This window comes from Myotis daubentonii, chromosome 7 (genome assembly GCF_963259705.1).
Source record: "Myotis daubentonii chromosome 7, mMyoDau2.1, whole genome shotgun sequence".
In the NCBI taxonomy this organism is placed as follows: domain Eukaryota; kingdom Metazoa; phylum Chordata; class Mammalia; order Chiroptera; family Vespertilionidae; genus Myotis; species Myotis daubentonii.
In genome coordinates, this window is record NC_081846.1 from 79,462,412 (window position 1) to 79,487,507 (window position 25,096).

A 25,096-nucleotide genomic window follows, 5' to 3' on the forward strand; every position below is an offset into this window, starting at 1 on the left:
TTTGATTGACGTCTGGCTTGTCCTACAGCTGAGTGCATTCGTACTGTTGGCACCATAATTGCAGTTTCCATTGCAGCTGCTGCTTCCCAAGGCCTTATGTTCACACGCCAAACTGCCATCAAGTATGTTCATGGTCATGAATTTCTCCTCTTATTTCTGATCTCATTTGAAACATATTTGTTACATTGTGTAGCCTTTTCTTCATCTATTGATTTTTTCCTAATCCTATAACTGTTAAATGATGTTAATGTTATAATGTTAAATGACATGGGCTGAATATATATATATATATCCTATCTAATAAAAGAGAAACATGGTAATTGGCATATGACCGCTACCCTCCCCATTGGCTAATCAGGACAATATGCAAATTAACTGCCAGCCAAGATGGCAGCCGGCAGCCAGGCAGCTTGAAACTAACATGAGGCTTGCTTGCTTCAGTGACGGAGGACTGCAACATTCCCCGCCTGCCACTGCAGGCCTCTGAGCTGCAACTCTAAGCAACTATGTAACAAATATAGGAGCTAAACAAAACCCCAGAAACCTGCTTTAGTCCACCGGGCTTCAGCCAGCAGGATCACAACATTGTAAGCAAAGGCCAGAAACCTGCTTTCAGCAGCAGAGGCCTAAGAGCTGGAGCCACGCCTCAAAGCTAAAGCTGGCCCAGAATAAAAAAGAAAAAAAGGAGCGGTTGGGAGCTTCAGTCACCCCCAGCCTGAAAACAGCCCTCAGCCCCTCACCCAGACTGGCCAGGCACCCCAGTGGGGACCCCCACCCTGAAGGGTGTGTTACCAGCTGCAAACAGCCATCATCCCCTCACCCAGGCTGGCCAGGCACCCCAGTGGGGACCCCCACCCTGATCCAGGACACTCTTCAGGGCAAACCAGCCAGCCCCCACCCGTGCACCAGGCCTCTACCCTATATAGTAAAAGGATAATATGCCTCCCAGCACCGGGATCAGTGTGACAGGGGGCAGAGCCCAAACCCCCTGATTGCCCTGCGGCTCTGTGTGTGACAGGGGGCGGGGCCACAACCTCCCTATCCACCCTGCTCTGTGCGTGACAGGGGGCAGTGCCCCAACCCCCTGATTGGCCCTGCTCTGTGCGTGACAGGGTATGGAGCTCCAACCCCCCTGATGGGCCCTGCTCTGTGAGTGACAGGGGGCAGTGCCCCAACCCCCTGATTGGCTCTGCTTTGTGCGTGACAGGGGGTGGCGCCGCAACCTCTCCATCGACCCTGCGTTGAGTGTGACAGGGGACGGTGCCCCAACCCCCCAATTGGCCCTACCCTGAGAGTGACTGAGGGTGGCATCACAACCTCCTGATCGCCCTGCTCTTTGCATGACAGGGGGCGGCACCCCAACTCCCCAATCGGCCCTGCTCTGAGCCTGACCAGGGGCTGCACCTAGGGATTGGGCCTGCCCTCTGCCGCCCAGGAGCAGGCCTAAGCCAGCAGGTCGTTATCTCCCGAGGGGTCCCAGACTGCGAGAGGGCACAGGCCGGGCTGAAGGACCCCCCTCCTCCCCGAGTGCACAAATTTTTGTGCACCGGGCCTCTAGTATATATATATATATAGATAGATATATATATATATAGTGCTGAACTATGCAAATTTAGAAGAGAAAGGAGGAATACAAAGTAATATCTTGTGCTTGTTTTCAAGTTGCTAAAAGTATAATTGGCAGGGTAACTAGAAGTATAACCATAAAAAATAAATAACTCAAAAATTACAATATAAATGATGTCACTAGCACTATGTATAAATATATGTCAAATGAGAAACATGCAAAATGTGCCAGTATTCAGAGGTAAAAAATATTGTCTAGGGTTTAAATGTTCAGAGAAATCTTCCCCGAGGAAGAAGGAAACCATTCCAATGTGAATGAACGGTGTGGGCCAAGATGTGGAGGGGGTATGGGTATGGCATGTTCATGGGATGGCAGGAAAATGATCATGGTCATATCAGAGGTTTTGTGGGGTTGGAAATGTTTAATAGGGTAAAGGATTCATTCCACAAATATGTTGAGCACTTAGTACCAGAGAACATTCAGAGGGCACTTAACCAAGGTGTAGGGGCAGGGCATGTCCGAGAAGGTTTCCATGTGGAAGTAATGCCACAGTTGAGTCCTAAAAGACAACTGGGAATTCAACAGGTAAAGGTTTCAGGAAGGGTTGGAGACCCTGGAAGAAGTGTTTTCTAGGCAGAAGGAGCCAAAGATTGAAGGCTTACAGGTGAGAGAGAGCATGGTGCTTTCAAGAACAATGATGCCCCTGTGACTGGCATATCAAATGTGAAAGGAAGAATCGAGTGAAAAGGAGGGAGAAAAACTGACTCAGGTCATGAGGGCTTTAGGTATCACATGGAGACTTTGGAAAGTGAGTTTGAATGGGATAGTGGAGCTCATTGGAGAGTGGATTGTAGATGGAAGATTGAAGGCAGGGAGATTGGGAGATTATTGGATTAATTCAGGTGAAGCATGTCAGGCAGTGGCAGTGTGGATATGTTTGAGATCAATTAACGCAGCTCAGATAGCAAATGGATGAAGGGGCTAGGAAGAGGGAACCAGGGATGAATCTTGGGATCCTGGCTTAGGAAGTGGCTGGAATTCATTTATCCCTGTAGAAAAGACAGGAGAAAGAGAAATTTTGCAGGCCAGGGAGGAGTTGTGGGTTTGGTTGAGATAATTTCAGATAATATTTATATATATATGGTCTTCCTTTACTTCATGGAATTTTCCTACTGAGTTTAGAGTAATGGGGCTTTAAATGTTAGCATTTCCTTAAGATTGTCATGGGTACACATTGATTAAATCACTAGGTCAATAAAATATGTCTAAACGCACAGGCTTGTTGATGAAACAATCTTCTATTTAGCTACCAACCCCATAAATGGCCATATAATTAACAATGATAAAGTTTGTTTCGGTAACAAAGCCTCCCAAAGAGAGGGAGATTTGGATGCCTTTCAACAAAATAAATTCCTTTATTCTCAGATGACATGTAAACTGATGTCATTTCTCATTCCATAAAAAAAGAAAAAAAAAGAAAGAAAGACGAAACTTGCTATGGTTTGCAGTATCCCAAGGATGACATTCTTCCTCAAAGTAATCTAAAAAAAGACATTCTGAACAAACTTGTACTTCCCCTGCCAGAAACGCACGGCTGGCCCTGATGCAAGCCTTTCATATTTAGCCATTTAGGTCATGCTTTCTACATGAACTTCCATAACATTTATTTACTGTTATAAATGAATGGACCAACTGCTGCAGGAAGCCAGGAAGCCAGGTCCCCAGCAATTGGGTTTCTCACTACTTGATCCCAAGTGCATAACAGTTGCCCTGAAAATAGTATTTCCGGTCACTCTTTCAGGGCAATGTGAAGAAATGTCACTGGTATCGCAGTTTTGAATTTTTGCAGTTCTGCCTGCTTGCAAACACAGTAGCCTCACTCCACAAAGACTATGCTCTACTTGTGAACATTTTAACTCCCAAGCCCCCCTCATTAGGGTGTCTCAACAACATTTCCCTGCCGTCCTGTCTGGCTGACCGAGTCACACTCCTTTGTGAATAGTTGCAATGGAAACAACAGGCAGAGGCCGCTAACTCTGAAGACATTACATATGTTTTTCTGGGGAACATGGTGAACTATGACTTGGGCCGATGAGCATTACCCAGGGTAGACGTACTGGTCATTACATGGAGCGCAACATCTTTCTGCAATAGATGTCCCATTTACACGGCAGAGCCGATGGATGGTAAGCCTACTCTGGAAGAGTTTGAACTCTAGTCCCTACATGCTGAGGCACAGGGTTCCCTCGGGTTGAGCTGGTTTAACTGGACGAACCACAGCCTCCCACAGCAGGCTCTCGGGCTAAGGCCTGAGGGCTGGCTCCTGCCCTGGCAGGAAGCTGTGCTCACGTGCTCGCCTTCATCTCCCCTCTGTTAGTGCCAGGCACAGCCAGGCAGAAGCTGGAGATGGCCATAAGCAGGGCTGTGGGTGCCTGACTCTGGCCTGATCCAGAAACCCTATTTCCCGAGTCTCCCCATTCTTGGCAGCCTCTGGCAATGGACTAGCGTCATAGAACAAGTTTGAGGAACCTCGCTCTTGGTGGCCAGAAAACACAGAACCAGATGCAGCCATGGAAGAAGCCACTCGATGACTGAGAAAGGTAAAAATTATATATCTCTTAAAATGAATTAGAGCTGTATATGTTCTCTCATAAAATAATCTTATTGTTTGAATTAGAACTTTAATTAGAACTTCAATTAGACAGTAGAAGGAATGAGACTAATTGAAACCTTTTACTGAAAAAACAGAGAAATATCTGTTGTTAACATTTGCTGCTCTTACAACTAAGAACATCTGATTCCACATGAATAGAGATGCATATAATCACCACAGATCTCCAAATATCGAAGAGCAACTATTTGACTCTACAGTTTACCTGTCACTTTTATCTACTTTTACCTAGTCTGTTTGCTGAGTAGGGGTAAAGAGAAAAATTGAGCAACATCATGTTTTCAAAAGGGGCATAGGAGAACGGGGAGTCATTTCCAAAAGAGGTGATAAAATTTGTGACACAAGTTTGGCATGAATTCTTAGGAAGCAGTGTAACTGTCTTCACATCTCTAGTGCCTAGTGTGGTGCTTGACTTGTACTTGTTCTTATTTATTAGGCAATTGTGCTTTGGCTTAAATCAGCGTGAATTTGAGCCATTTAAACACACACTGGTTCTTTAAGAGATTTGTATCTACTCATTCATTCATTGGGGAAGTACTTACAGACAGAGCTACCTTGGCAGACCAGAAGTATATTCAATGAATATCAGTGCGATTCCAGCCTAAAATTGATATTTGCATAGGGAATCTAGAAAGTGGCTTTTTTGCAAGTTTGTGTAGGGCTTGTTTAGTATATTATAAGAGAGGCAAAATGAATATTTGTTGTACAGAAGTCTGATTAATTAAAATAAAATTATTGTATAGTTCACTTCCCTAGGCCAGTGAAGATATGCTTTTATTTATAGTCACTTCACTGCTATAGCATGATTTTAGAACATTCTGGAGAATGTCTCTCTTCTTATTGAATCCCTTTGGGAGATCTTCAAGGGGCTCTAGATCGTCCTAACCTGAAAGAAACTGTTGTCAACCCTTGTGAATTTCCTCCTTTGCCAAGAGTGATATTAACTAACTCTGCTTCCTTACCTCAGATTCATTCATTTGAAACATTTATTTTAAAATGTTTAAGGTAAGAAAGTGTATAGAAGAACACAGTAAAGACCTGTGTATCACTGCTTGGCTTAAATAAAACATTACCAGTAACATTGATGCTTCTGTGTACCCATCCCTAATCACATCTCACTTCCTCCAGATAGGCAGTGATGCAACTGCTATCTCGAAATTAGATTTGGTAATTATCATTTCCATATCACCCTTTATAATAGGACTAAGTATGTATGCATGCCCAAACCGTATGTCATATTGTGTTTCACATTTTAAACGTTATAGTAGTGGTATTATACTGTATGTATTCCTCTGTAACTTGGTATTTCTGTATTTTCATTCATTATTGTTTTGGTGAGATTCACCCATGATGATGGTGTTCCAATGTGTGAACTCCACAATGTAATCACATACTCTTCTGTTGGTGGACAGGTGGTTTGCAACTTTTGTGTCAAGGGTTCGGGGCAGGTACCAGCATTAACCCTTGGTGCACACAGGACGCAGGCAGGAGAGTGGTCAGAGGGGCCTCTTGGTGTCCTCTCCAGAGGTGTGCTTGAGCCCCAGTGCCTTGGGGTGCAGAGAGGTTCTACTGCTGAGATGTTCCCGCCCTTTTGCTCTCACTTTCTGTGAGCTAAACAGAGAGCCTCCTGGGACTTGGGGACAGTCCGACTGCTTTGGTGGCGAACAGTCTGAGGGTAAAGTGTGAGCTGTTTGCAATCGTTGGGCACAAAGCTGCAGATGTTTAGGGGACCATGGGGTGTGAAGCCCCAGATTCAGTTAGGTTCTTACCAGCCAGTGTAGAGAAAGCATGTCGATGATTTCACTTGTCACTATATACCAATTTTTTGTTGTTTTGAATACTTTTGCCATGATCATTCCCCTTGTGTACATGTGCAAGAGTTTTTAAGGGTATATACCTCAGAGTAGAGTTGCTGAATGGTGAGGATTATGTCTTGTCAGGTTTACTGGAGGTCACCATTTGTTCGTCAAGTAATTGAACCAACTTATACTCCAACCAGTAAGATGTAAGTGTTCCCATTGCTCTACATCCTCTGCAACAAGTGGTATTGCCCACATTTATTAATTGTTGCTTACTCGATAGGTGGTACCTCAGAGAGGTGTTTTGGTTATGATTAAGACTGAGCAGGTTACCTTGTACCTATTAGTCATTTATGTTTCCTCTTTTCTGAATTGCTTTTTCCTATCTTTTTGCCATTTTTACGCCCCTGTGAATTGTTTGCCTTTTTCTTTTTGCCTTGTAGGTGTCTCATATTCGGGAGTTTTACTCTGTAGACACCTGTTTAAAATAGTTCTCCCACTCTGTGCCTGTTTTGTTTGTTCTATTTTTAAAAAACCTTTTAATGGTCTTGTGATTAACAGAAATTTAACATTTGGATGTAATGACATCTATAATTATTTAGAGTAGTTTCAAAGAGCTTTTTTAGTCTTACTGTGTTTTGTTTTAATTAATTTCTGCTTTATTTTTTAAAAGACAATTTCTGTTCTTTTACTAGTTACCCTTAAAATTCTAAATGGATGCTTAGCTTAATCCAATAACTATCTCTTCCTTCATGGAAAAAAATCTCATGTAAACTCTTTATTGTTATATAATATTTTAGGTCCATCTTGTTTTTGTACATCCCTAATTTGACATTGTCACATTATTTTTAGTGCTTGGTTCGATTTTCCTATACATTTAACTATTTCTTTGCTCACCATTCCTTTTAGACTTTCTGTAGTTATTCTTTTAGTGAAAGTCTATTTATGGAAGCTCTAAAATTTTTGTCAGAAAATGTATTTTCTTTACCTTAATTCTAGAGTGGGGATTTAGGTAGGTATGAAATTGTAAGTTATTTTCTTAAGGCTTCTGAGAGATTTGTTATTCTACTTTTTTTTCCTTGTTGGTGTCATATATTCAAAGTAAATTTCTCTGACTGCTTTAAGGTCATGTTTGTCTTTTTGACCTTTAGTATTGCTATGGTATGTCTAGGTGTGGATTAAAAGGTTTTCTTAATTTAAAAAATTTACTTTAAAAGTTTTGTCCTTTCTGAATCTGAGGATTCATGGTTTTCATCAAGGACATTTTGTGTGTGTGTGTGTGTGTGTATGTGTGTGTGTTTTCAAACATTGTCTCCTTTTGGAGCTTCAATTACATGTATGTTAAATTTTATTTTACATTTTTGTAAAACTCTTATTTATCATCTCATTAGCTCCATTTGTTATAGTCTATAAACTTTAAAAAATTTATCTTCTAGTTTATTGATTTGCTCTTCCATATTCTATCCAGTTTGCTTTCTAAACTACCCATTGAGTTTTTAATTTCAATAATTATATTTCAATTATGTTTCTTTTTTTAATTAAATCTTTATTGTTCAGATTATTACAGTTGTTCCTCTTTTTTCCCCCATAGCTCCCCTCCACCCGGTTCCCATCCCACCCTCTGCCCTCACCTCCCCATCCATTCTAAATGGATGCTTAGCTTAATCCAATAACTATCTCTTCCCTCATAGAAAAAAATCTCATGTAAACTCTTTATTGTTATATAATATTTTAGGTCCATCTTGTTTTTGTACATCCCTAATTTGACATTATCACATCCATAGGTGCATGATTTTTGTCCAGTCTCTTCCCGCACCCCCCTCACACCTTTCCCCCCCAAGAATAGTCAGTCCACTCCCTTTCTATGCCCCTGATTCTATTATAATCACCAGTTTATTCTGTTCATCAGATTATTTATTCACTTGATTGATTTTTAGATTCACTTGTTGATAGATGTGTATTTGTTGTTCATAATTTGTATCTTTACCTTTTTCTTCTTCTTCCTCTTCTTAAAGAATACCTTTCAGCATTTGATATAATACTGGTTTGGAGGTGATGAACTCCTTTAGCTTTTCCTTATCTGTGAAGCTCTTTATCTGACCTTCAATTCTGAATGATAGCTTAGCTAGATAAAGTAACTTGGTTGTAGGGTCTTGGCATTCATCACTTTGAATATTTCTTGCCACTCCCTTCTGGCCTGCAAAGTTTCTGTTGAGAAATCAGCTGGCAGTCGTATGGGTACTCCCTTGTAGGTAAATGACTGTCTTTCTCTTGCTGCTTTTAGGATTCTCTCTTTGTCTTTTGCTATTGGCACTTTAATTATGATGTGTCTTGGTGTGGTCCTCTTTGGATTCCTTTTGTTTGGGGTTCTCTGCGCTTCCTGGACTTGTAAGTCTATTTCTTTCACCAGGTAGGGGAAGTTTTCTGTTATTATTTCTTCAAATAGGTTTTCAATATCTTGCTCTCTCTCCCTTCTTCTGGCACCCCTATAATTAGGATGTTGGTACACTTGAAGGTGTCCCAGAGGCTCCTTACACTATCTTTGTATTTTTGGATTCTTTTTTCATTTTACTTTTCTGGTTGGGTTTTTTTTGTTTTTTTGTATTTTAAATCTTTGACTTGATTCTTGCAATTCTCTAGTCTGCTGTTGGAACACTGCATAATATCCTTTATTTCAGTCAGTGTATGCTTAATTTCTAGTTGGTCCTTTTTCATAACCTCGAAGGTCTCACTAGATTTCTTGAGGCTCTCATTACATTTATCGGCAGTCTCACCAGTCTTTTTGAGGGTCTTACTAAATTTATCAGCGGTTTCTAGAAAGTTCTTGAAAAACCTTAAAAGTGTGGTTTTGAACTCTATATCTAGTCGTTTGCTCTCCTCCATTTCTGTCATTTGTGCCCTGTTTCTTTGTCTCCGCATTTTTTATGCTTCCCTGTGTTGGTAGAGTGGCTTCATGTGCTAGGTGTCCTATAGGGCCCAGTGGCTCAGCCTCCCCAATTACCTGAGGTGGACACTCTTGGTACACCACTTTGTGAGCTTTGTGCACAGTCTTGTTATAGTTAAGCCTTGATTGTTGTAGGTATCACTGGTAGGAATTGACCTCCAAGCCAATTGTCTGTGAGAATCAGCTGTGTCTACATTGGGAGAACTTCTGTGCTGGAGACACCCTTATGAGGCAAGACTTGCTTCAGTGGGGCTTTGGTGCTCACTGAGTCTGTTCCCTGAGTTTGTCCCTTATGGATCTGAGGAGTTGTAATTGGATGGTCCCACTCTGACCACTGGGTACACTGGCTCTTGGATCTAAGGAGGTGCTAATTTAGCCTCTGCCTGAGGCTACCCAGCAGGAGCTACAAGGAGATCTGCAGATTCCCCTTCCTTGTTTGGGCTTTGGAGGTGCCCAAATGAGGCCCAGCTGTGAAGCAATGCAAGCTGCTGTGGGGCCTTGGTCCTTCTCTTGGAAGTTCTGGGCCTGTCTGGCCCAACTGCAGTTTGTTATGTAATTTTCAGATTGCAAAGGGCCAGGGCATTCATATGCAGCTTGGGTGGGGTGGGGTTTCAGGGAATCAAAGGGTGGAGCAAGCAGCTATGGCTGATCCTCAGCCCTGCCCTAAGGGGCCCCGCATCTCAGTGTCCTGGTAATTGCTGCAAGCACCTTTGAGAGAAAGCCACCCTCGAGTTCTGAGTTCTGCCCGCTGCCAGACAGTCCAGTTTCTCCCCGTATGAGTCTGGGTCCCCAGAGACTCACCCGGAACTGGAGTCAGAGCAGTTGGGGGCTTGTGACTCCCTCCCGATTCAAAAAGACAGCTGCATCCTCAATTGCCAGCCCTTGCCGCATGTGCCTCCGTACCTCTGCACTTCCGCACCTCCTCTGAGTCTCAGTGTGCTTTTCTCTTTCCTTCTAGTTGTAGAATTTCCACTCAGCCAGCCTTCCTGTGGTTCTGGATGATGTCCGTTTTGTCTTTTCATTGTATTTTTGAATTTGTTGTGGGAGGCAGCAATTTCCGGTATTTACCTATGCTGCCATCTTGGTTTCAATCCTTAATTTTGTTTCAGTGATTACATTTTATTGTCCGTAGTCCAATTTGATTCTATTTCAAGATTGTTTTGTTATTTCTTGTAAATTATGATATATGAGGACCTAGGAGGTTTATTTTCATGATTTTAGTTCTACAACCTCCTTTCCTTGTTCTCTTGTTTCCTTAGATATAATTCTTAATTGAGTAGCTATACTGACTGCTCTTTTTCTGTGGGAATCCTGAGAGCCCTGTGTGAGTGTTTATTCTTTCCCATTTGCTTCTGCTATACATTTTTGGAAGCTACCAAATGAGGACAACATTGAGCTGGTATTTTGGCTTGTGGTTTTACAATCCCTGATATTTGCATAATTTTGAGCCTCAGGCTCTCATGGAATTGGTCTGAATTAAAAAATTCTTAGTTATGGGTGAGGGAGAGAAAAGTTTGACAAATTTAGAAATTAAATACCTAACCTTTTTTTTTAATCCTCACCTGAGGATATGCTTTTATTAACTCTAGAAAGAGAGGAAGGGGGAGAAAGAGAGAAACATCTATGTGAGAGAGAAACTTTGATCAGTTGGCTCCCACTGGGGATCGAACCCACAACCTAAGTATGTGTCATGACTAGAAATAGAACCTGCCACCTTTTGATGTACAGGATGACACTCCAATCAAATAAGCCACCTGGCCAGGGCACACAGTTTAACTTAAAAATATGAATAAATATTTTTTTAGTATTAAGTATATTCCATGAAATATTTGTCCTAGATTTTTTTCTGGCTACTAATAACCAGGGGGTGGGTAGGTTTTATTAACAAGAGCTGAAGCTTCTATAATAAATTTCATATTATCTTCCTTTGTGAGTAGTTTTGTTGTTGTTTTATAATCCACCATTTCATGAAGCATCTCCTCTTTAAAGGTCTTGGGTTCTGTGGGGTGTCTAGGTTCCAGCTCCCCGCCTGGTGGAGACTTTGTGTCCTTTCCCCAGAGTGGCTCTAGTTCCCTGGCATGGGGAAATTCCATCAGCATAGTCACTGATTCAGTATTTGCTTTTCTCACTGGTTTTCTGCTTCCCTTTTGATAGGTTGGTTTTGTTTGTTTGTTTGTTTTTCTACTAGGATTTTTCCCTTCCTTTCATTTTTCCCTTCCAAGTGAGATATGAATTTAAAAGTTATGTGTTTTATCGGTTATATTGCTGGCCGCAGAAATGCTCCCAGTCACTCTAACCATACCCTCTCCCTACCAGGATCTAAAAATGCTGTCTGAAAATTCTGCCCAGGGTGCTTTCCTGCTAAATCCCAAGGCCTCTTCTTGGGAGTTGCCTACTGGAAAGCTCTCATTTCTTGGCTAACCTCTCTCTGTCACTGCCTCTGTGACTCTGGAGACTTCTTATTGTTCTTCTGTGACCAGCCATTGTCAGTCCTCTTTTATGGCTCTTTCCTGTTGCTTCTTCTTTGGTATAAACATGCCTCTTGGACAGACAGCCTACTCCTAAGGCAGTATCCGGATCTCTGAACTTTGTAGGAAGCTTTCATATTGTTTTCTATGCTAATATTTTTAAAACCAGACCTTGTATCCATTCTTGACCTTGAAAATTTTTGATAACCTTTTATTGCCAAAATATAAAATCTTAGCATTAAAATTCTCTATAATAGGACTCTTAGCTACTCTCTCTTCAATTTTCTCAATGTAACATGGCAATTTTCTCAGCTACCAAACTCTCCAATCACTGAACTATTCTGTGTTTCTTGGACCGTGATGTTGCTTCACTCGTCTGCCTTTGTTCAAAATACTGGAATATCTGCTGTTCACTGCCTGTGTATTGAAATCATACCCTTCCTTCACGCTTAAGTTCAGATTTCCCCTTGGTGAAGGCTGGCCCACTCCCACCTCAGCTGGTTGCTCATTTTAGTATGTTATTGGTGCTTTCCAGGCAACACATGTATTTCTTGTGTGCAAACTATCTTTTTCACTTTATCTTCTTAATTCTGAGCATAGTACTGTCTATTTAGTAGCCTTAAATTGATTTATTGATTATTTAGTTAAGGTACTTGTCTTTAGTGATTATGAGGGCATATTTGATAGGCCTTAGAGTATCATACCAGTTTTATATTTTTTTAAAAAAGATCAACTTAGAAAAACTGTTACAGCTACATAAGCAGTATGAGTCTTCATTTTCCATTGGTAAGAGTATTTCATTTAACCTCCCATATTATGGGGATGGGGGCAGTCTCATTTCCATGTTGGATCTCTTGGCAGACTGATGGTCATATGACTGAGGATTTCTAGACTCTCATGAAAAGGTCCTCTCAGAAAAAACCCAGTAACCTCCATGGTCTTTGAAAGATGTTCATTCATTTCCCGGAATCCCTTTTTTCCATCTACTTTAAAATAATTGCAATGCATAAAAGAGGTAGGAAGCTTATGCCTATTGAGATCATTTGTCCTAATAGATTGCACTGTTATGTCAGCCTCCAAGTATTGGTAATACCTGTGAATCTTGTTCTTTATTCTTCTGTCTACATAAGGTTGCCAGATTTTAGAAATCAAAATATAGTTCATTAGTTTAAGTTGAATTGCAGATACGCAATGATTAATTTTTTAGTATATGTCTCTATATTGCATGGGACATCCTTACACTTAAAAAAGTCATTGTTTATCTGACATTCAAATTTAACTGGGTATCCTATATTTTGTCTAGCAACCCTGCATCTGTACCACTTCCAGCTACTTGCTCCTTATTATCATAATCATCTAAAATGTACACAGAGGGCCCTGGCCAGGTAGCTCAGTTGATAGAGAGTTGTCCTGCCCAATACACCAAGGTTGCAGGTTTGATCCCGGTCAGGGCACATACAGGAATCAACCAATGAATACATAAATAAGTGGAACAACAAAATTGAAGTTTCCCCCTCTCTCTTCTCTCTGTCTCTTCCTTCCTCCCTTCTACTCTCTCTCTAAAATCAATCAATAATTTTTTTTTAAAAAAATGTTAAAAAGTACACAGAGGGTTTCTATATGCAGAAATGAAGATTCCATAAAAGTGATTTTCCCTGGAAAACTATCAAACAAAAATTTTTCTAGCTTGCAAATGTTAAGTGTGGCAAGTAATGTACCATGGCAACAGGATAATTAATTCTAGAGTGGGGTGGTGGAAAAATAGTATTGTTGTGAAAAGCTGGTCTCAGCTGTGGGAGTTTACTAGCATAAATATGTTTCTGGTAATGTTTCCAGTACAACTAATCTATTGTGGCAGGCACATCTGGGTGACACACACTCTGTAACTCAGTAAAACGCCTGGGAGAAAGCGCGCGCACGCGTGTGTGTGTGTGTGTATGTGTGTGTGTGTGTGTGTGTGTTGAGTTAAGCAGTCCTTTGTTACAAAGGAGTGGAACAAGGCCATGAACATTGTGTCAAAATGCAAGCTAATTGATGGACAGTATAATCACCACCTTAGTTAGCGCCTCGGGACTCTTCATACCAGCAAGCTGTAAATTTAAATGGAAACCAAAGGGATAGTATACAGCTCATAGCTCTGCGTTCCATTACTTCATGTATGAAAAATTCAGCAAGTAAGAGAGATGCTTGACAGGTAGTAGCCAGAGAGGAGCTGCACAGTGATCAGGGTAAGACTGAGTGGCTGGAAAACATCTCCATCTACCCATGTGCAGGGGTGGGTTTTGGGGTGAAGGATTAACTGTGTTCTGTGCTCAGAAGGAAGGAGGCACTTCTGAGTGCTGAACAACTCAGGGATCTCCCCCTTCAACCCCAGCCCTGGACAGAGCAGTCTTCTTGAGATTACGGAATTTTTGGTAAAATAGGTCTACTCATGAGCCCAATCAGTCACCATATTTCTATCCTTTGGTTGCCTGCTTTTTAGTGTCATTGAAAGTAGTTGAGTTTTCTCATCAGACGGACTTGGGTTTAAAGCCCACCCAGCTCTGCTTCCGCATTGTGACATGCACTTCCTGAACCGTTCATTAATCTGTAAAAGGAAGTTGATTGTGTCCGTCTCTCAGGGTTGGGATGTGGATTAACTGGGTTTCTGAGATGCAAACTGTTTGGTTTTTATTAATCGCTTCATGAAAGTAGCTGTGACCCTCTCTATCCCAATGCTTTCTGACATTCTGCTCATTGCCTGAGCCTGCCCATATTCCTGCAATCATATGCTTCTTCCTGCTTGTATCTCTGACCCTTGAGGCATCTTAACTTGACGGTGCACTACAGATGAGGAGAATGTTTGCCGTAGGCGGGCATGGCGGAGGGCTGTCCCTCCCCATGCAGATGCGTCAGTTGGCACCGGTTGCCTTCAGTAATGTGCTGAGAAAAGCTGTAAGGCTGCCTGAGTATGAAGAGAGACAGTGCCTGGTTGGCTGATGACAGCTGCCATTCGCACAGGAAGGGTCACGGTGGTCTCGGTGCCCTGTCCTTGGCAGCTCTCTCCCTGGTCAGGTTCTGAAGTGGGCAGTTTGTGTTCCGAATATGACTTCCCTGCCTGTACCCTTTTCTCCACGTTGTGGGCCGCCTTCCCCAAGCTCACTAGTGTTTGGGCACCGGCTTTGTGCAGAGAAAGTGAAGGATGAACTCCTTAGTTTACTAGTCACTTCCTTCTGCAGAGTGTTCTGCAGGAAAAGGCCAGGTGCTCTGGGCCAGCCTTGGCTGCGGGCTTTACAGATGCGAGTTGGTGGCCACCCATCTCTGTGTGCTGCTGCTGGTAGCCCATCTCTGTGTGCTGCTGCTACTGCTGGTGGTGGCCCGTCTCTGTGTGCTGCTGCTGCTGGAGGTGGTGGCCCGTCTCTGTGTGCTGCTGCTGCTGCTGCTGCTGCTGGTGGTGGTGGTGGCCCGTCTCTGTGTGCTGCTGCTGCTGCTGCTGCTGGTGGCCCATCTCTGTGTGCTGCTGCTGGTAGCCCATCTCTGTGTGCTGCTGCTGCTGCTGCTGCTGCTGCTGCTGCTGCTGCTGCTGCTGCTGGTGGCCCGTCTCTGTGTGCTGCTGCTGCTGCTGCTGCTGCTGGTAGCCCATCTCTGTGTGCTGCTGCTGCTGCTGCTGCTGGTGGCCCGTCTCTGTGTGCTGCTGCTGCTGCTGCTGCTGCTGCTGCTGCTGCTGCTGCTGCTGGTGGCCCGTCTCTGTGTGCTGCTGCTGCTGCTGCTGCTGCTGCTGGTAGCCCATCTCTGTGTGCTGCTGCTGGTAGCCCATCTCTGTGTGCTGCTGCTGCTGCTGCTGCTGCTGCTGCTGCTGCTGCTGCTGCTGCTGGTGGTGGTGGTGGTGGAGGCCCGTCTCTGTGTGCTGCCGCTGCTGCTGGTGGTGGTGGTGGTGGCCCGTCTCTTTGTGCTGCTGCTGCTGCTGCTGCTGCTGGTGGAGGCCCATCTCTGTGTGCTGCTGCTGCTGCTGCTGGTGGTGGCCCGTCTCTGTGTGTGGCTTCTGTGGGCCCCCATGGGCAGCTGTGGGCAGGAAGAGTGCCGGAGGGAAGAAGGTTCTCCCCCAAGCCAGCCATCAAGCCCTTAGAAATTCTCAAGAAAAGGTTCAGAGAAAGAAATTTCTATTCTATGTAGGGGCTGTGAAGATGCAAATATTTCTTAATTTCCAGGAAAGGCCAGACAACCCCAAAGAGCTTCTTCATTTTTTGGCTATTGACTGGATTCTTCCTGATGATGGTTGCGTTGCTGTAACTTAAACCTCTACGAAAATGTAAGTTTTCTTGGAAGAACCTAAAGGCAGCAGCCTGGAAGAGAACATGTGAAGGAGATTTCAGAATGAGAAGGAGCAACGATATCACTGTGAATATAGAATAAAGCGTTCCCAGAGGAGGTGGACAATGAAATAGACAGGGGAGACACAGAGTCCTGGGAACCCCAGCTTTTCCAACATCTACACCTTATGCCAAAGAAGGCCACTTGCTAAGTTTCAAAAAGCAACATTGGTTCTGATTATCATCATGGTAGACATTTTACAAAAATGTGGAAAGTATACAAAAATAAAGAAAAATTTCTAGTAATCCCATGCAAGCCTTGACCCAGTTAGCTCACCCTGTGGTGCATGTCCTTCTAGTCTTTTCTTTCCTGTTTGTTTTTTTTTTAACCCATATACCTGCATAGAAACTAGTAAGCCAGGCAGCGCTTATCTGCCCAAGGCAGCAAAATAAGACCACCTTGTTAGTTTTCTTTAACCTTTGATTTTAATGTCCAGTGATGCTGGCTTGGGTTCCAGCAGTGTCATTGTCCCAAAGTGTTCCTCTGCGGCTGAGTTTTTTAGAGGCTCGGTCCCCATAAATGCTCAGAAACAGACTCTCATCTGCTCTGGCCTCCTCTGCATTACACATGCTGCGTCTGCCGCTGCCTAGGGTGTGACCAATTCCAGGGTCCCTCCCCTGAGGAACCCCCCCTTTCAGGACAGAACACTGCTTATCCCTGGCCTGCCCTTCTCAGTCCCTAATTCCCAGTGCAGAGCAGAGAACAGCTGTGTTTTTCAGAAGAATTTACTCAAGTTTAGGGGATACAGAAGAGAATGTAACACAGAAAGCAACTTCAAACTGCTTCTAGAAATGCCCACTCTTAAAGATGACTTTCCTAACCTCAAAGAGAGGAAGTCCCTCCCCCACTCCTGCAGAGTCCAAGAGTCCCTCCCTGTCCTCCGTTTTCATCGATTGTTCATTGTTAACCCCTTTTACAGAATGATTAAAAGCAGGAACTTTCATTCCCTTAGGAGAATGGGAGACCCCACCTCCCACACAGGTGTGGTCTATCTGGCCACAGGACTGATGGTTCCCTTGTCCCAGTCTTAGAAAACATTTCCCAAAGTCCAGGTTATTGCCACATTAATCCCAACATGGACCTTGGTTTCCAGATCTTTTCTGACGCCACATGAGGAGAAGATTAAACCTCTCTATCTGTGAGCGGCACCTTCTGCAAAAAACCTGCTCACAGGAAAGCATCACATCTTTGTAAGAATGAGCAATGATTTGAATGTATATAGTTTAGACGAGAAACATTCTCTAAAGGAACGGTCTTCAGAGATGTAATTTCAAAATGCATCTGTTTTACATTTATTAAGCAGAACTTCCCACTTGGGACCTTCTGTATGCAGATTGCTTCAATACTTTTACATGTTCGCTCTTGCTTTACATTGCATAATTTCAGGGGACCACACAGGAGCTGGGAAGAGTCTCCCCAAAGATAAGGTGAGATACTGCATGCAAATGTCAAAGCAGCAGCTTTTAAAATAAGGCTTCAGGTCAAATCTCTATCTGTGATACAACACACATATATTTGCATAATTGAAAATAATACTTTACGTTCAAGTCTATAATCTGCTTTCTTAATTTAAGTTTCCCTTGTAAATATTTTTAATATCATTAACATTTCATATCAATGAGCCCTGGTCAGTAATGCTCAGTGGATAGAGCGTCGGCTCATGCATAGAAGGGTCACAGGTTCGATTCCCAGTCAAGGGCATGAACCTGGGGAGCAGGTTCAATTCTGGTCCCCAGCTGGTGTGTGTGCAGGAGGCAACCAATTGATGTGTCTCTCTCTCCCGCTCCCTCCCTCCCTTCCACACTCTCTAAAAATCAATGGAAAAAATACAGGTGAGGATTAATAAAGAAAATAAATTTCACATCATTGATAAAATTATCAATGATAAAATACCATATATTTTGAAAACATTGTTTTTTATGATTTTATCATCTTTAAGTCTGCAGTTGTTATTATGATTAACAATTTTTTCCTTGGGTATTTAGATTGCTTTCAGTTTGTTACTATAAATGATATTAAATGAACATCTTTGAATATATACAATTATCCATTTTTCCTGATTACTTCCAGTAATTCAGCTTTTGTTAAGAATCCACTTCAACATTAATGGCTTCAAATGACCAACATTTATTATTTTTCATGATTCTGTAGGTTGACAGAGAATCTTTTTGTCTGGTGGGCCTCATAAATGCTCAGAAACAGACTCTCATCTGCTCTGGCCTCCACTGTGCACAGACGTGCTGTCTGCTGCTGCCCATCCACACGGCCAATTCGATGATCCCGCCCCTGCTGGGGCTGGGTGGCCTGAGACGACATAACTCGTATGTCTGGACAACTGGGACAACTGGGTGATCGGGCCCCTGCCCATCTGGTCTCTCATTCTCCAGGAGTCTAGCCCAGGCTTATTCATGGCAGCAGAAGGGTCCCTGACAGCAGGAGAGGGAAAGCCCCATTCACAAGTAATTTTTAAGTCTTTAGTCATGTCACATTCTCTCAAGTCCAGCTGGCCAAAGCAGGCACCATGACCAAAGCCAGGTTCAAAGACAGAGAAGGAAACGCCACCTCCTGATGGGACAGAGGCAGGGTCACCTGAGAAGGGGCCTCAGCACTGGGAGGAACTGGGCAGCTGCAGCTGTTTTTGCATACAATCTGATTTTCTAGAAGTAGGAGGACTGCCTCAGAGTGTGAACTCTCTTTTAATGTTTCTTAATGCGGAGTGCCAAAATAACTCTATAGAAAATGTGTATTGGTTTGCATTTCCAACAGCAGCCAATTGTAGTGCCTATATAAAATATTCAAGGCAGCATTAAATGTTATAAATTTTAAAATATGTGAATTGTAAATTCTATTTTAATCCGTATTTCTTCAAATACTCACGGAGATTATTTTGATAAGTATATTAGCTATTTCCGTTTTCTGCTTTGTGAAATTTTTTATACTTATTTTCCTTGAGATCCTTGTGTTTTCTTACTGATTTTTAAAAAGAATAATAATAACCATAAGTTGTCATAGTGTGTACAAATATTTTTCCAGCCTTTTGTTTTTCAAGATATAAGAATTTCATAAATTTCACTTTTATGTAGTCAATATATTTTCCTTTGTGATTTATTTCATTGCTTCAAAGATGGAAGTTTATTACTCTCAAGATAAAAATATTTATTCATCTATATAGTCTTCATGTTTTATGCAATACCCTTTATCAACATTTAACTATTTAATTAATCTGAAATGTATTTTGATTTGTAATATTATATAAGCTACTTCAACTTCATTTAAAATATATATACCTTTAAAAAAAACTTACTCTGAAAAATTTTAAATATAATTGAAATTAGAGAGTATAATATAGAGAATTCCCTATGGATCTATCACCCAGATTAAAAATAATCAACTAATGTCCAATCTTTTTAATTTATTCTTACTTCCTCACTAGTTCCAGATTTTTTTAGGGGTGAATCCCAGACATCCTATCATTTCAACACCTATCTATGAAAGATAAAGATACTTTTTAAAAACATAACAATAATATCATTTTCATATCCCAAGTATATATAATTTTTAATATAAAATTTTCACAATAGTGTCATAATTTCTTTACATTTTGAATGGAATCCAAGTTAAGAATTAAATTACAATTGGTTCTCAGTTCTCTTCAGACTGCAAAGTTCCATCCTCTTTTATTTTTCTTGCGATGTATTTATTGAAGAAACTGAATCGTCCTATAAAGTTTGTTGTATTCTAGATTTTGATGATTGAATCCTGTGGTATTGTTTAACATGTTCCTCTATTCATATTTACTTTAACTTGATGCCATTATGTATTTCCTTCAGTGTGCACACATTAGCAGGTTGTCTCCCTTAGGGGGATAATAATCGTGAGTATTGCTTACATCCATTAACTAATTCATTATTGATCAAGAGGCCAATATTCTAATTTGATCCTTTCATCTTCATTTACTATTAGAATAATTTCATAAAAAGAAACTTTCCCTCACCTACTGGCTACCTGTGGTATAATATGTAAAGGAAAATATTGACTCTTTGCTTTTGCTTAATTGTTTTCAAAATGATGAGTTACTTCTTTAGCATCCTCCAGTGGTGATCAATTAGGGTTTTCCCTCCTTTTTTAGTATTGTTATGCACTGGTGTATTTAAATATATCTAATGTGTTTCTTTTTAAAAATGTATCTTTATTGTTGGCAGTATTAAGGATGTCCCTTTTTATCCCCATTGACCCCCACCACTCTGCACCTACTCTCCCCCCAGGCCTTCACCACACTATTGTATGCATCCAGGGGTTATGCATATATACATATGAATTCTTTGGTTAATCTCTTACCAGCCCCCACTCCCTCCCTACCTTCCCTCTGAGATTCCTCCCTCTGTTCCCTGTGTTTCAATTCATAGAAATTGTTAATCTTAACGATGCTCAATTTGTTTCATGTTGGCTAGTAAGAGCCTCTTTGGGTTGGTTACTGAATTCTTTGGCGTGGACTTGGAGGTTTTTGCCACTGCCTTGCTCTCTAGGTAAGGCAGAATGTGTGACGCCCCATGTATGTCTCTTGCCTCACATGAGGCCATTTTTATTGGAGGAACTCTGCCTCCTTCTGGTGGGAATTGGTATTTGGAAAGCTCAGTGTCATTTCTAGGGGGCTCATTGCTAGTGTCCTGATATTGTTTCCAGGCCTTTTTCATTATTCAGGGCTAAGATATATATATATTATCTTTAAGATAAAGTACATCATGGATTTAAATAGGTTCTTCTGATTTACAATCAGAACTACAGAATTTTAACACCCATATTGATCGTACACCTGTGTTTCTTAATGCTGAAAATAAATTTACAGTGACACCAACATAATTACTAAATTGTTTTCTTGCAATAGCCTCAGAATAACTGCCATAGATATCCCAAAAAAGATGACTTCTGAGTTTAAGATTTGTGTTAGTTCAGGGTGTGTGTGTGTACGCGCGCCCTCTTAGGATCCATTCCACTGAGGATGTGCCTTAAAGTCACTGAGTAGTTCCTTTCAATGTGTAGATTATACCACGAACAAAGACACAAGTTACTTTGTTTCATTTTGCTTTCAGTTTTTAGGGTTTGCTAATTTTCTATCCACTTGTGAAGGTCTTTTTCAAATCTAAAACTCTCCTCTAAGAGCTGTACCTCATATAAATAAGAAGTGTCGCTAGGAGCATGAAATACATAAAGTGGCATCAAAAATCCTCATGTGTGTTGTAACATGCCAGAGTTCTGAATCTTGAGTCTACAGAGGGACTCTTAAGGCAGGAAATGTTTCTACTCAAACCTATCTACACTAATAAAAGATGAACATGCAAATTGACCATACATTCGCTACACCTCAAGCCACACCCACCAGCCAATCAAAGAGACTGTATGCAAATTAACCCAACCAAGATGGCGGCCGGCAGCCACGGAGCTGGAGCAAGCAGGAGGCTTGGTTGCCCCAATGATGGAGGAAGCCAAGCTTCCCGCTTGCTGTGGTGGCTCTGAGCTCCACTCAAAGCAACAAAGTTTCAATTATAGAAGATAAATAAATCCCAGAATAAAGAAAAAAAAGGAGAGGCTGGGAACTTCCATCGCTGGGGGGCTTGGCCAGCCTGAAAACGGCCCTCAGCCCCTCACCCAGACTGGCCAAACTCCATGGTGTGAGGGTCCCCACTGGGGGGGGGGGGTGGTTCAACCAGCCTGTAAACAACCATCAGCCCCTCACCCAGGCTGGCCAGGCACCCCAGCGGGACCCCCACCCTGATCCGGGACACCCTTCAGGGCAAATCAGCTGGCCCCCACCCATGCACCAGGCCTCTATACTAATAAAAGGGTAATATGCTCATTAGACTGGGAGACCTCCCAGACGTTCTTCTGGACAAAGCCGTGGTGGCAGGGCTGAGGTAGAGGCAGTTAGGAGCCAAGAGGGGAGGGCCATTGGGGGTGATCAGGCTGGCGAGGGGGGGCTGTTGGGGGTGAGCAGGCCATCAATGGGGGTCACTTGGGGATGATCAGGACTGTGGGGGGAAGTTTGGAGTGAGGCCAGCAGAGGGGCATGTGGGGGCAAGCACACTGGCATGGGGGCAGTTGGGGGTGATCAGGCTGGCGGGGGGGAAGTTGGGGGCGAGCAGGCCAGCATGCAGAGTGGTTAGGGGCAATCAGGCATGCAGGCAGGCAGGTGAGTGATTAGGAGCCAGCAGTCCCAGATCGTGAGAGGGATGTCTGACTGCCAGTTTGGGCCTGATCCCTGTAAACCGGCAGTGGGACATCCTTCCAAGTGTCCCAGATTGGAGAGGGTGCAGGCCGGGCTGAGGGACAACCTCCCATCCCCCCGTGCACGAATTTCATGCACTCGGCCACTAGTCCTACCTAATAATAGACAAACATGGTAATTAACTGTACCTCCGCTATGCTTCCCATTGGCAAATCAGGGTGATATGCAAATTAACTGCCAACCAAGATGGCGGCCGGCAGCCAGGCAGCTGAAGTGAACAGGAGGCTTGCTTGCTCCAGTGATGGTAGGAAGCCAAGGTTCCCCGCCTGCCGCTGCCCAGCTCTGAGCTTCACTCTAAGCAACAATGTTGCAATTATAGAAGCTAAACAAATCCCAGATACCTGCTTTTAGCCAGCCGGCCTCGGAGCTGGAGCTACAACAAAGTTTCAATTACAGAAGGTAAATAAATCCCAGAATAAAAAAAAGAAAAATAGGAGAGACTGGGAGCTTCAGTTGCAGGCTTGGCCTGCCTGAAAACAGCCATCAGCCCCTCACCCAGGCTGGCCAGGAACCACATGGGGACCCCCACCCTGATCTGGGACACCATTCAGGGCAAACCAGCCAGCCCCCACCCGTGCACCAGGCCTCTATCCTATACAGCAAAAGGGTAATTATGCAAACTGACCCTAACAGCAGAAAGACTGAGAATGACTGGTCACTATGACACACACTGACCACCAGGGGGCAGATGCTCAACGAAGGAGCTGCCCTCTGGTGGTCAGTGAGCTCCCAAATGGAGGAGCTCTGCTCAGGCACAAGCCAGGCTGATGGCTGCCAGTACAGCGGTGGTGGTGAGAGCCTCTCCTGCCTCCTCAGCAGCGCTAAGGATGTCTGACTGAAGCTTAGGTCTGCTCCCCGCCTGCAAGTGGACATCCCCCGAGGGCTGCCAGGCTGCCAGAGGGATGTCTGATTTACCAGCTTAGGCCCAATCGCCTGGGGAGCAGGCCTCAGCCAGCAGATGGTCATCCCCCGAGGGGTCCAAGACTATGAGAGGGCACAGGCTGGGCTGAGGGACCCCCCCCTCCCCAAGTGCACAAATTTTGTGCACCGGGCCTCTAGTATATATATATATATATATATGGCTAAGTGACCATCCTACTATCCAACTGACCGGTAGGTATGACTGACCACCAGGAAACAGACGCTCAATGTAGCAGCTGCAGAACTGCGGTGACTTGGCAGCTGTGGTTCTTGGGTGATGCACCTGGAACCAAAAAGGAGGGAGCCAGATTCTGGGGTGTGTCATCTGAGAATTGCCCTCTCCCAATCTGGGACCCCTCAAGGCATGTCAGAGAGCCGGTTTTGGCCTGATTCCCGCAGGCCAAGCTGAGGGACCCCAACTGCTGGAGGGACCCTATTCACTCTGCAGATGACCTTTGCAGTGTGGCATTGCCTCAGGTGCAGCTGGCCAGGGAAGGAGCATGGGAGGTTGGCTCCAGGGCGTGCCCAGCCCATCTCACCCAGTCTAACCCAGTCTGGCCTCACTGGCCACCTTCTAATTAATTTCCTTTCAATGTGCACAAATCTGTGCACTAGGGCACTAGTAAATGTCATAAGGCCTCAGGGGGACTGAGTGAGTAGTGCCATCACTGTGAGTGCTTTTATAGCACTGAGAGACATGGCGTAGCAATTATGATTAGTGTTATGATTACTGCCAACTTGTGCACTGTTGTTTTGAGCCTTTTAATCCCTTCAACTATGTTGCCAAAATTCTAGTGCCTGAAATTGCTTCCTGAAAAACAGAGGGAGAAGGGGTGGGCACTGAGCATTGCTGGTCTGTGGTGGTCTCTCCCGGCCCCATGGCACCCTGCACGAGGGAGTGTTTGTAGGAGGGACTGAGAAACTCATGGGGCAGAAACTCTTCCTATGGGACACACTTTGAGGACAGGACTTGGATTGTCAGCAATGGATCATGGGAGAGGGCTGCCTTAGAAGATTCTCTGATCGCTTTTTTCAAGGATTCATACAAGAACTATGAGAAAGGAGAAAAAACGGAAAGCAGCATTTTCTTTGGTTTTTTTGTTAACATGTCTAAGAACACAACCAACTCCTGCTTTATGGATCACGTACCATCATGTGCTATTCCAGATCGCTAAGAGCCTTTCCCTTCAGGAACGGGACTGCCAGACCACCCCTAGAACAGGGGAGAGAATGTGGGGGTGGGAGGAGGGCTCTGAATGGAGCCACCCCCTTTGGAACACGGCAGCTGTGGATGACATTTCTTAGTGAACCTCAGGAAGTAGCATAGACACCCCCAGAGCAGGAGCAGGAGCTGTGGCTGGTGCTCAACAGCCAAAGGGTTGTGTCAGCAGAAGTTTCCAACTCTCTTTCATATCCTAGATTGTTCTATGTTCAAGCAAATATGAAAAACTTCCTGTGCCAGTTTTGAATAATTAAATAGGAGCTAAAATTCTTTGGTGATGGGTGGAGCGAGGTAAATACTATTTATCTACGGTGATTGCAGCCTTAATTCTAGGCCTGGCCTGGGATGGATGGAGGATAAACAGTCTTCATAAAGAAAATCTTTCTCAGTAAGCAGAGCAGTGGACATATGTTTAAATCTTTTTCATTGCAAATGCTTTTGCATCCATGAAACGTTAGAGGAGTAGAATAAGCCACTCTCACAGTGTGAGCTTTCAACCAGGGGAAATCATTCTATCAAAGGACAGAGATGTTGCTGGTATAATATTTGCATTGATGGAGGCTTTGACTCTACCATCTATATAAAAGCCTAATATGCAAAGCGTCCCCTTGGGAGTTCAACTGGGAGACCAGGAGTTGATCGCTGGCTATGACGTGTGCTTACCACCACGGGGTGGCGCAGAACGAGGGAAGGCCCCGGCTAGCAGCCGGCAGCTGCCAGAAGGAAGGGTCTAAACCGGCAGTTGGACATCCCCTGAGGGGTCCCAGATTGTGAGAGGGTGCAAGCTGGGTTGAAGGATATCCCCCTCCACCCCCATGCATGAATTTCATGCACCAGGCCTCTAGTTTTATGATATTTTTCTTTGATTCTG

The 25,096-nt window shown here is 43.5% G+C and overlaps 1 protein-coding gene across 4 annotated transcripts in view; it reads left to right on the forward strand.

Moving 5' to 3' along the window:
- Positions 1–3,872: 3,872 nt before the first annotated feature.
- Positions 3,873–25,096, forward strand: part of NCKAP5 (NCK associated protein 5) — a 941,160-nt gene continuing 919,936 nt past the window's right edge. For 2 of the 4 annotated variants that reach the window (XM_059704622.1, XM_059704632.1), the window contains exon 1: positions 3,875–4,167. The gene's annotated coding sequence lies outside the window, so the exon portion shown is untranslated. Of the gene's footprint in view, positions 4,168–25,096 lie in introns of all 4 variants that reach the window. The other 2 variants (XM_059704629.1, XM_059704625.1) reach the window with 2 other exon arrangements.